Below are 13,604 nucleotides of genomic sequence, written 5' to 3'. Positions count from 1 at the left end.
AAATCATGTGTGATTCCTTCCTGTGGTTCCTCTGTACTTGAATTCTCTGTTTTTGGCTGTTTGTGCTATGTTTCTTTAGCTGGGAAGCTCTGAATTTTGTCTATAGTGTTCCTGTAAAATTTTTATTTTTTTAGGAGATAACCTGTGGATTTGTTCAATTTCTACTTAGCCTTCTGATTCTAAGAGACATAATCTTACATGATTACTTGGTCATAGTTTTGAAATAGTCTAATAATTCTTAAATTATCACTCCTTGATCTATTTTTCAAGGTTAATTTGTTTTGTTATGAGGTACCTTCATTTTTTCAGTCTTTTGACTTTGTGTTAATATTAATTGTTATCTCATAGAGTGATGGCTTTAATTTGGTCCATTATAATTTTTAGGAAGTTCATTGATCGAATAACATTTTGAACATCTTGTATTGTGACATTAATTCCCTTTCCTATTTTTTCTTCTATAGGTCTCATTACTTTTCATACTCTGATTTCATTCATTAAAAAATATTTTTAACTCTTTTCAAAACTCCCATTTTATATCTTCCAGGAATTCTAATTGAATTTGTCCCCAAGCTGTGTTTTGCTTTGACACTTTGCCTATAGCTGTTTGTCATCATCATCTTGCCCAATAGAGGATTTAGATAGACTCTTACAAGGAAGCTTGGGCAGCTTTTGCTGGGTGAGTCCACCCTGCCTTTCAGTGGCTAGAAGGCCGCTCCTTACAATATGTGGTGTTAACAACTAGAGTACAGCATCCAATCCAATCCAACATCCGATCCAAAGCCAATGAATCAATAAGTATTTCTTAAGCACCTAGCATGTCTCAAGCACCATACCATTCTTTGGGGATATAAATATAATGAAGGAAACAAACCTTAATCACAAAATCCAATACATATTATTGAAGTGCTTTAGGGAGTGGATTTATCTGATATCCATCAGAAGAAACCATTATAGCAACGTATGCCATTGCTTTGAAGCAGGGACTGGGATGGCAAGAGGGGAAGGCCCAGTGCAGCCCATCCACACAAGTTTCCATAAGGCATAGCCTATGGACTCCTCTTGCCCTGGAAGAATCCTATATATTTTCTGGCCTGGTATGTTCATTCCCACAGCCAAGTTGGGAGTAGAGTCAATTGATTAACTATTAATTTCTTGAGAAACTAAATACTTTGACACTTGAAGGAGATGTGGGCATCAGTTTTTAAAGGGTAATTTGAGAGGTATAGAAAAAGTCCACTCCCCCATCCCAAAATCCTTCTTCTACTGATCTGTAAATTCCACTCATTCACAGTGATAAAGAGGAAAGGCTTCTGGCTTTGGATTTGGAGGCAGCAAGAATGGCTCCCTGCCCAGTTCCTCCCTTTGTTCTCTTTTCTGTGCCTGGACTGAATCAGCATCTACCACATTTTGCAGTGTGGGGAAAGGTATGGGAGGTAATCTTAAAGAGATTCTACAAGTTTGGGTGTTAATAATCTATGGCTGACCCAAGGATAAAGGTAGCATGCTTTAAGCCTGCCTTCCCCTCCCCCATCTTCTTTCTAAAATAATGGGCTAGGATTTGTGTCTGCTTTTTGTTAAAGGGAGGTAGGGGGAGGGGAGAAGGCATTCAGCAGGAGGAGGTCCCAATATAAGCCTCAGGCTATTACCAAGAGGTCAATTTGTATATCCCTCCTGGAAATACAGAGGTTGGTGGCAGGAGTACATTAAAGATTGCTGTGCTCCTCCTGTGTCATTTCATCTCGATTTTACTTTCCCTATATTCTCTCCTTTTTATCATGGCTGTAAGGGAGGAGAGTAGTTCTGACAAAATCTCTACAGTGGAAAAGGATTCCAATATGGGCTCTAGGTAGGAGCCTCTCCCTTCAGATTGTGAGTCTCTGCTGAGGATGTATTCAGTGCCCATGAAGGCAGCATCAGCTGATCCTAATTACCAGTTGCCATGGTGACTGGTCTGTTTCCAAGGAAACCCAGAATCCTGAAGTGCTGGCCCTCATGCTAGATAGTTCTTTATCAGGCCTCTGTTACGACCCCTTAGCCAAGGGGGGGGGGGGTGTATTCACTACTTTGTCCTGAACAGTCAGTTGAGTACAGAATTAAATCCCTAGTTGCTGCAAAAGAACAGAAAATATGTATGCATATACACATATGCATACTCTTATACTGAGTGAGATACTGGCAGAGTCAGAGATGAATAGAAAAGCAAACAGCAGCACAGTATAAATAAGAAGCTATGTAAACCAGCTGTGGCTATAAGACCTGAGGCAGGAGAAAGAACAGACCTGCCATTCATCATGCCAGTCAAAAACACAGTGATTGCCTACTAGCCAGCTGCCAATTAATTGGCCCTAAAGTACATGGCTGAACTCTTAAATTTCCTAAGGTCCTCTCTGAAGGTTGAGGCATGCTATGACAACACTAAAAGTCTTTATGGATTACAAAGCACCTTTCATATGTTTCCTTTGAACTTTACTAGACTTCAGTGAGGTAAAGAAAGGAAATATAATGATACCCATGGTCTAGATGAAAGATTTGAGGTCCAAAAAGGGAAATCACCTGCCCAGAAAGGGAATGGGGTGGGATATGGATGGAGATCACACAACTGTTAAGTGCTTCACCCCAAGTCTGTATCCTCACACTCCTGCCCTCCAAAAAACATTTTGGGCAACTTCATCTACTCAGTTTGGTAATTCGCACCCCCAATTCCCCCATCCCCACTGAGAGGTCCTCATTAATGAGTAAGCACAAATTTCTAGAGCCCATTATATCTAGTCAGCCTTAGATCAGTATATGCTTGCTTTCTTATCAAGGCAGCCAACTAGGTTGTTGTCCTGCAATCAGCCCTGCAAAGATATCTGAGAAAGTATAGAGCCATATACTTGACACTGACATATTTCTCTCTATGAAATCATCTTGAAGAAAGCTCGAACCCACTTTCCTCAGGACTCTGTATGCACTGGTGGCAAACTAACAGACTTTTTAAAAAAAAATATGCCAACTCTATCACTATAGTAGGTACCCTTTTCTGAAAGGTAATTAAATAAGGTGAACTAAATGATACCAACTGATCATCATGGGGGAAAGACACTATTGGGGGTTCTTGAGTTATGCCACTTTCCCTCAAGTCTACTTTTAAAGCCAGAGGAGAGATGTAGCAGCTGCTCTCTGGAGACCTGACCTCCCAGTGTTAGTGGGGACTGGGAGAGGAACCCTCAAGTCTGAGCTACATATACAGTATCTCATTTGATTCTTCCACCCTTCTTGGCAGTATTATTATCCCTATCTTACAGATGAGGAAACTGAAGCTCAAATTTTAGGTGCCCAAGGCTCCAGCAAGCCTTCAAGATAGGCAGCTAGTTGGCAGAGTGGTTAGAGCCCTTGGCCTGGAGTCAGTAAGAGTTGAGTTCAAATCCAACCTCAGACACTTAATAGGTGTGTGGCCTTGGGCAAGTTTCTTAAGCTTTCCTTGCCTCACTTTCCTGTCCTCTAAAATGAGGATGATAACAGCTCCTACCTTACTGGTTTGCTGTGAGAATAACATGAGATAACATTTGCCAAGTGCTTTGACAGCCTTAAAGCACTTAATAAGTGCTAGCTAATATCTTTATTCTGAGGGTCCTTTTATTTGCAACATTCTGTGTTGTTACAGCCTCTCTTCATTCTGACCTTTTATGTTGCAAGGACTCTCCTATTACTGATAACTCTTCTTCTAAATTTACTCCCAGGTCTGATATTCTCTTCTCTATGGCATCTTCCAGACTAGACAGTCTATAATTCAAGTCCAGTTAACAGATTTGTTCTAGGGCCCTGCCCAATTTTGACATTCTAGCCTTTTGTTTCTTTTAAGATTCAAAAAATTATTTTAATTCTCTGTATGTATATATGTACATATGTATGTATGTATGTATGTATGTGTGCATGTATATAAATACACATATACATAATTTTAGAGGGGTAGGTAGGTTAAGGAATAGGAGGGCAAGGTAGCAGGTAGAAGTAAAGCAGAGGAGTGAGGAGGGATAGGAATATGGTGAAAAAAATAGTGAGGAAAAACAGGAAGGAAGAAAATACACAACAACTAATTATAGCTTAGAATGTGAATGGGATGGATTTACCCACAAAATGGAAACTGATAGTAGGTTAAAGATTTTAGTTCAACAATATGTTGCTTTCAGGAAATGCTATACAAATGAGAGATACACACAAAGATAAGATAAAGGTCAGAAGTAGAATTAATTATGAAAAAAGCAGGTCTGATCTCAAAGTTAAAGCTAAAATAGATTTAATCAAAAGAGAAAAATAGGGAAACAACACTATGTGTCAGCAATATTATTCAACATTTCTTTAGAACATTTAAAATACCTAGATAGTATAAAATACCTGGGACATACCTGCAAAAGCAGACACAGGAACTATATGAACATAAACATAAAACACTTTTTATACAAATAAACTCAGATCTAAATAACTGAAGTAATATTTATTGTTCATGGGTAGGTAAAACCAATATAATAAAAATGACAATTGTACCTAATCTATTTATTCAATTTCATCCCTATTAAATTACTAAAAAAATTACCTTGCTGAGTTAGAAAAAATAATAACAAAGTACATTTAGAAGAACGAAAGGTCAGGAACTTCAAAGAAACCAGGGGAAAAAAGATATAAAGGAAGCAGATTCAGTGGTATCAGACCTTAAACCATATATTATAAGGTGAGAGCATTGTTGAAGTATAAAATTGATAATTTCAATTATTTTAAATTAAAAATTTATTGTATAAATAAAACCTATGCAGCCAAGAATAGAAAGAAGGCAGAAAATTGGTGAAAAACTTTCATAGACAACCTCTCAGATGGGATGTGATTGGGTTAGAATATTGTTGTGGTGTAGGTAATGGTGAGCTTGTTGATTTAGAAAAACATGGAAAGACTTGGACTTATGAAGGCAGATGCTATCCACCTTCAGAGAAACAGATGATAAGTAGAAATAAGCACAGTATGTTCTTACATATATGTGGATGAGTGATATGTGTATTTACGTGCATGTTTATAGATATATATGTGTGTGTATACACACACACATAAATATATATATGAACCTAACTGTAGCCTTCTTTAAGGTGGGGGGAGGGGGAAATAAAGTTAAACATGCACAGCAGAGAACAAAAGAAAACCTACAAGGAAGCAAAGAAAAGCTAGGCAGTTTTGGAAACAATGTGTAGTATTTTTTATATAGGTTCTCTTGAGATGGAAATCTATTGTTTTACATTGAATTCTCTCATATTTTGCTGCGTATATGGCAATGTTTTTTTCTTTTTCATTTTGTATTTAAGTTTAGAATAAATAAAATTACAAAAAATCATAAAATATTACTTTTTAAAAATAAATACTCTGAATAATAACCTCAATCATAATAAAATCAATACTTGTCTTACCTTATCAGGGTACTACATGGAATTATTTTCTTGGTCCTCATTTTTCTTTTAACCATCTAAGTCACTCTATTTTCATGTTCTCTCCTAGGCTTTGTATGGCAAGACCTAAGTTTTAATTTAGATCAATAAAGGGCTGATAAAAATGTTATTGAAGTAAAAATGATCATATGGTAAAGTATTTTTAGCTGAGGTTTTCTAAATTATCCTGTTCCTGCCTATATCTTGGCCCACTGAAGAGAGAAACACGTTTGTTTGTTTGTTTGTTTTCTGTTTGCTGACTATGGTTTTGTGTGTCCTAAGAACCTTCTCAGCTTTCAGGATAGGCAACTTGGTGGTACAGGCCTTAGTGCTTGGATCTGAAGTCAGAAAGATCTGACTTCAAATGAGACCTCAGAAAGATGACTAGGTGTGTGGCCCAGTGCAAGTCACCAAATCTCTCTTTGCCTGTTTCCTCATGTATAAAATGCAAATGATAATTGTGATAATATAGTAGTGTATCATTTTATGTTATGATACTGAGGATATAATAACGAAAATAACCTAACTTGTCAGGCTATATTGTAAAGATAAAATAGATAGTATTTATCAAACACTTTGCAAACCTTGTTGTTGTTCAGTCATTTCAGTCATGACTGATTCTTTGTGAGCCCATTTGGGGTTTTCTTGGCAGAGATACTAGAGTGGTTTGTAATTCTCTCTCCAATTCATTTTACAGATGAGGAAACTGAGGCAAACAGGGTTAAGTGACGTGCCCATGGTCATACAGCTAGGAAGTGTTTGAGGCCAGATTTGAACTCATGAAGATGAGACTTCAGAACCAGTGCTCTATGCACTGCAACGCCACCTATCTGCCTTACAGCAATTTATAAGTGCTTCCTTTTCTCTATATTCTGAGGACATTTTCATCTCTGAAATTCTGGGTTGTTAAAGCCACTTCTACTTCTTATCTTCTATTCTGTCAGGGCTCTTAGTTCACATATCCCTTCTACCCAGCTCTCATATTCTCTTCTCTGTGGTTAATCTCTGGCCTGAACTTCTGTATTTTAAAGTTTCATTGACTATGACAATGTATATTCTCAAGTTCTGGCCACCACTCAATTTTTATGACAAAGGTCTCTTCCATCTCATGTTCTAGGTTCCAATCCAGATCAAACTTCTTTGTTATCTGCTCTCTGTCTCTATTTTTTCATCTTTACAAAGGGACAACACTAGCCCCTACCACACAGGATTATTTGGGTATCATATGAAACAAGAGATATAAAGCACTTTTTAAACCTTAATATATATGTATACATGTATATATATATATATATGTTTATGTTCATCACTACTACTACTATTATTATTCTATAAAAGTACAATACACATTTCAGACCTTATTTTAAAAGATTCATGTATCCAAACCCAAGAAAGACCTTTACTAATTTGTGGAAGCATAAAAAAAAACCTAAGGCATAATTCTTTGCAATTATGAGCTCAAATAATTGTGTATAATAGTTAAATTTTAAACTTGCTTTTCTCTTTTCTTTCATTCTCCTCCTCTCTTTCCTCTTCTCATGTTTTTCTTCCTTTACTCTACTGCCCTGGTTGGTAAATATGTACTTTGCCCCCATAGTTCCCTGCCTTCTCTACCAACAAAGGAGGATGTTTACCATATTAATATGATTGATCCTGGATGCATTTTTCTATTGGTATTTTCTCTAAATGTATTCATTCCTTTTCCCTTTGAGAGTGGTGGGAAATATTTATCTGCTTTCAGAGATAATGCTTGCATCATTTGGCCTCACCTATCTGGAGAGTAAGCCCAAAGGCTTACATATGACATATCGGTTATGACTACAAAGCCATGAATTTTTTTTTCAAACAGAGACATCTAAATTACCCCATCCAAATAAGGGTTGTCCTTTAATGAAACCAGAAAGTCTTTCTCTTGACTTTATAGCTATACCTTGCATTTTGATTGAAACAGGGATTCTAGAATTTGACTGCTGACCAGACTTGGCTACACATGACTGTGTTATGGTTTGTTTCATCCAGTTTCAATGTTTTTTTTTCTTTAAAACCAGATTCATTCTGACAACATTAATTACGACTATGAATAAGATTTAATGAAAGGCAGCATAACATAGTGAATAGAGAGCCAATCTGAATGTTAGAAAGACTTGGGTTGAAATCCTGACTCCAACTTATTGGCTCTGTGACCTGGAGACAAGTAGCTTAACTTCTCTGTACCCCAGGCGACTCTCTAAGACTCCAAGTGTCAGAGAAGGTGTTGATCTACGTGTGCAGTGGCTCTATTTTGCCTCTAAGAAGACAACATTGATCTCAACTTAAAAGGACAATGATTTGAAAGAATGTGCCATAGAGTCTAAAGGCAATTTTTCAAAATTATCTATTAATATATTATTTATCTATTAACAAGCATTAATAATTTGTGTTTTCCACTTCACCCCTCTCCCTCCAATTCAGCAAATAAAAATAAAATTCTCCTTACAAACATGCATAGGTCACAAAACAAATCCTCCCACTAGCCATCTCTGAAAATGCACGTTTCTTTCTGCATTTACTTTAATCACATCTTTGACAGGAGGTGAGGGTGTCTTTCATTTGCAGGCTTTTGGACTTGTGGTTTTTCATGACATTGATCAGAGTTCTAAAGTCATTCCAAATTATTTTTCTCTATAATGTTATTGTCATTGCATAAATTATTCTGTTATTTCTTCTGCTAACTTTACTCTGCATTTATTCATAAAGGTGTTTGCAGGTTCCTCAGAAACCGTCTATTTTGTTATTTCTTATGGCACACTAATATTCCACTACATTTGTATGTCCCAATTTGTTTAGCCATCTCCTAGTGGGAGTACACCTCTTTTGGTTCCAATTTTGTCTTATTGCAACAGTCAGCATTTCTAACACTCCCTGAAATAAGCATTCTTACTTTTATCGTAATTTTATTGGAAAGTTCTCTAACTTATCTCCATAATTAAATTTGTGCTCTTTGATTTAGGTAGATATTATTTACTATATTAAAGAAAGGTCCATTTATTACTATGTTTTCTAGAGCATATAATATAAATGATTTTGGTAAAAAATACTTTTTGTCATCTATGGATATAGTCATATGATTTTATTATGCATATTATTAATATGATTTAATATATTTGTCATCTTTTTTATGTCAAACCAATGCTATATTCTTGGCATAAACTCAACCTAATCTTAGTGTGTAATCTTTCTAATATATTGTTGTAGCCCAATTGCTAATAATTTGATTAAAACTTTTGTGACCATGTTTATTCAGAATAGTGATTTGTAGATTTCTTTCTCTGTATTGTCTCTCCAAGATTTAGGCATGAAGACCATATTTGTATCCTAGAAAGAATAGAATAATGCCTGCTTTTCATTTTATGGCAAATACCTTATATAGTATCAAAATGCCTGGAATGTTATCATTTTTTCAGCACAGCTTCCCTGGAGTCCTTCAAGCCTCAGATCAAATCCCATCTTTTGCAGTTCCCTGATTTTTCCATTTAATTGAGTCTTCTGATCCAAAATTATCTATCTTCTATTCTTGATGTAACATTTATATACCAACTTATTTACATGTTTCCCTTATTATATTTTAAGCTCCTTGAAAGTAGTGATTGTTTTTGTACTTTTACCTTTGAGAGAGAGAGAGAGATTTTAATGGATGTCAGTAAAGATAATTGAGAGACAGCTAGATGGCTCAGTGGATAGAGTGATGGGCCTGGAATCAGGAAGACCTGAGTTCAAATCTGGCCTCAGGCATTCATTAACTGTGTGATCCTAAGCAAGTCACTTAAACCCTGTTTGCCTTAATCCATTGGAGAAGAAAATGGCAAACTACTCTAGTGTCTTTGCCAAGAAAACCCCATAGAGAGTTACGAAGAGTCAGACACAACTGAATGACTGAACAACAACAAAGATAGTTGAAGCAATTGCTATTTCAGTTACTTAATTCATCCCTCAGTTTTGAATTTGGGAAGGGAGGGCATGAAAGTAGTACCCTTGTTCCCAGTTTCCCTGTCTTTAAGACATTGTTTTGGAGATGAGAGACTTAATCTGATGCTAAACTTAGAATTGATAGGTTTGGTGATCTTTGTTTGTACTTGACTTTGAAGACTTCTGGGAATTGGAAGCCAGAAGAAAGGTATTTGTTCTACATTTTACACTATGAAGGAAAAGTATCCCTGCCAGAGTTGAATCACCTCTGATTTTGACTTGCTGGTTCTCCTGTCCTGCTGGGACTCAGGTAGGATGCAGTAGCAGGATAGTGAAAGTCAAAAATGATGGGACACTTCTGATGTGTGTTTTGATCTTCCTTGTCACCATAGTAACTTTCTATGGTCAGAATTTTTTCTATTGTTTACTCATTTTTCAGCCTATTTCTTGACTTTTAACTTTTAATGTGCTCTACGCTCTGCTTTCCAAGTGGAGGGGGCACTGTTCCAAGCTTCAGGTTTTTTGTGCAGCTGTTTTCAGAGGTAATTCTGGAGACCTATAAGTTTTTGGCTCTTCCAAGGTGGCACGATCTAGGGAGAGGTGTGTTTACTACTTTCCTGTACTGTTCACTGGTTTGTGAATGACTACAAGCACTCTTTTCAACCCTTGAACTGTGACCAGGGTCCTTGCTCACAGCTACAAGCTCTGCTGTGCTAGAGCTCCTCCTTGCACTGGGACTAAGAACCAGATCCAAGCATAGGCAACATAACAGAGTCCTGTCCCTGGTGCCAGCAAAAGGACCCCTGTAAATCTCCTTCTGATCCATTGTTCAATCCCCTTACCATCTGTGGGCTGGGAGGAATGAAAACCGCCACTGCTGACACTGATTCAGTTGCCCCAAGGCCTGCTCCTGGTTTGCCGGGCCAGTTCTGCACTGGCCTGGCCTATGCTGGACTATGCTCCTCTCTCACTCCAGTGCACCAGACTTTTCCTACTGATCTTCTAAGTTGTCTTGAGCTGGAAAATTGTTTCACTCTATCTTTTTGTGGGTTCTGCTGTTCTAGAATTTGTTTAGAGTCATTATTTAAAGGTATTTGGAGGAGTGTGGGGGAGAGCTCAAGCAAGTCCCTGCCTTTACTCCACCATTTTGGCTCTGCCTCCCTTGTTTATGCTTCTAAATTTAGCTCTTTGTACAGTACCTGGCAGAGTAAACACTCAATAAATACCATAACTCTATTTCTGCTCTTCTTTCTCTCTCTCACTGGTAAATGTTTAACAGCTGACTCTCTGAATAATGTATACAGAATATACTTTTAAATTTAATTTGTAATATTAACATCTCTCCATCACTTTTATAAGTCTAGAAAATGAACAAAACAATAAATAAAGCCCTGATTGTTATCATTTGGTGTAAATGCCCACAGTGAAAATTTAACAATTATTTCTGAAGAGCCAGTTCAAGCTTCCTGCAGCACACCCCTTCTATCTATCTTATTTATCTATCTATATCTATTTTTAACAATTTCATGGCAGTTGAGGAAAATAGCACAGTTTTCACTGACATCTAGTATCTAAAAGGGATATTGCTGAAATATTGGGCCAGAAATATTTATCTATCTCTCTAATCTATATACCTATCTATCCATCTCTCTCTCCCACAGTCCTTACTTTCCCTCAGCTCCTATATTCAATCAGCTGCCAAGTTTTGTAATTACTGTCTGCATAATATCTCTGACAACCATTTTTTTCTTTGGACTGCTAAACCTAATCAGTTCTCCCCTAGTCTGTTACAAGTCTCCTAACTGGTCTTCCTACCTGAAGTCAGTCCCCTCTCCATTCCATTTTCTACTCAGCTGCAAAGTCTCAAAGGCATAGTCTTACAGCATGGTTCCCATTATGTCAATCCCATGTTCAATAAACTCCACTGGCTCTTTAGTCGATCAAGGATCAAATCCAAATAACTGTCATTAAACATCATATGCAAACAGGCTAATGACCTATCTCTCTAACCTTATCATATATTATTCTACTTTGTGTACTCTAAAATCAAGGCATATCTACCTTGTTGCTGTTCTTCACACATAAAATTTCATTTCCCATCTAAAAGCTTTTACAAAAACTGTTTTTCTCAATTAGAATGCAATTCATTTTCACCTTCGCCTCTAAGAATGCCTGGTTTCTTTCAGAGTTCAGTTAATATGACTCCTCTCCCTATGGGAAGTCTTTCCTGAGTGCTGCCCATGAGATGTTAAAAAGCTTTCCATTTGTCCTCAAACAATTAATTTGCATTCTGTTTATATTTTATGCATAATTATTTGTGTACGTGTTGTCTCCACCAATAGGATTTAAGCTCCTAGAAGGCAGAAATTATTTGATTATTGTGTTTGTATCCCTAGCACCTAGTGCATGGCCTCAAACATAGTAGGTGCTTAATAAATACTTATTGACCACTTCATTGCCATTGAGAAAAATAACACGCTCTTTCCCTGACATCTGATGGCCAGAAAGAATATTGCAGGATATGGAAAAGTTTAGGCCAGAAAATAATTCCTGCACAGCAATCTTGTATATATCTTGTACCCAAATCCCAACATAACATTCAGACCCATTCCAAATCCTATCTTTAATGAATTTTAGTTTATATGACAAAGCAGCTGATATGGAGAGGCAGAAATGAGCTAAATGAAATCCTTCTGGGTAAATAGTATTTCAGATTAAATCATCAACTTTCAAATTACCTATTATACTCTTAATTCTATCAACAGGAGATATGATGCAGGTAAAAATTAAATAGGAGTAGAGACAGTATTGTGCTGGTTTTACCCTACAGTATACCTGGTCCCTGGGTAAAGTATTAATATTGACCATTCACAGGAGCAAAGCTTTGGGGGTAATAAATACAAGAAAATGGCTATCTTGGCTTTTGGGGTAATTTACAAAATAAATATCAAAAGTTATACTGAAATGTTTCTAGAGTTAAATCATTCACTGGGTGAGTGCTTTCCTACATGCCTAAGGATAATAGAAAAAAAAAACATTAACCCAGAGGTATGCAAAAATCAGATAGTGAGGCAACTACTGTAGTTATTGCAGTAAATAGTCAAGCAAGTCATATATGGCTCCTCCACCTCCAATTCCAGCGTTCCTGCCACTGGAACATATTCTCCATCTCCCTCCCACTATGACACTCCATTCTGAACAAAGCTGTCCCTCTCTCCTTTGAGTCAGTGCTAATCTTCTCAACTGTGTGGTCTCTACCTAATGCCTCTCTGAAGAACTTTGGAATTGATTGCATGACATGGGAAATGCTGGCAAAGAAGTACCCAGCATGGTGTGCCCTCATCAAATAAAGTGCCGTGAGCAAAGCAGAATTGCAATAGCTCAAAAGAAACATGAGATCTGCAAATTTAGAGAATCCATCCCAAATGTTCATATGGACCATTTGGGCCCACCTGTGGTAAAGCATTCAGAGCTCATATTGGTCTGATCAGCCACAGTCAGAGGCACTGTAACTTAATTCTAACTTAGTGATGTCATTTAGGTCCTCTTCAAGAACAAAGGATAACAACCCTCTCCCATCCAATCCATTGTTTTCAGCTCCTAAATGGGTCTACAGAATCACAATCCTAAATGCAAAACTAAAAGGGACTTTTATTTATTCTACTCCTATGTTATCCAGAAGAGGAAACTGTGACTCAGGAACAGGATGTGACTTGCCCAATGTCATACTACAGATACTAGCTGGAAAGTACTACCAGGCCATCTAGGCCAAATCCCCTCAATTCATGGAAGAAAAGACTAAATACAAGAAAGGTGAAAAAACTTGCCTGAAATCACAGAACTAGTAAGTATCTGAGGTAGCATTTGATGATGAAAATTATACTCGGGTGAAATTCACATCCACTCTTTTCTAAGTATAGCAGATTCATGTTCAATGGTTTTGTGGAGTCTCAGTTCTGGGAAACAGACAGTCAAAGGCATCTTGGCTAATAGATTTTGTTATTCTAGTAAGGTAGCACAGCAGTTGTATGAAGAATGATATTTTTTTTCTGGGAGGTGGTCACACACTAGACCCAGGTTTTATAGATAGTCTATCCTTTTGCTCTTTCATTATGTTACTTGTCACACTGATGTGTATGCCTATTCTCAAATGTATAGGGCTAGGTTAGAAGGATATAATATCTTTGTGCCAGATGCTGGCAGAAAGAA

Source organism: Vombatus ursinus, unplaced genomic scaffold (genome assembly GCF_900497805.2).
Source record: "Vombatus ursinus unplaced genomic scaffold, bare-nosed wombat genome assembly UNPS02004088.1, whole genome shotgun sequence".
NCBI lineage: Eukaryota > Metazoa > Chordata > Mammalia > Diprotodontia > Vombatidae > Vombatus > Vombatus ursinus.
The sequence above is the reverse complement of the archived record's forward strand: the minus strand, read 5'-3'. Positions refer to the sequence as shown.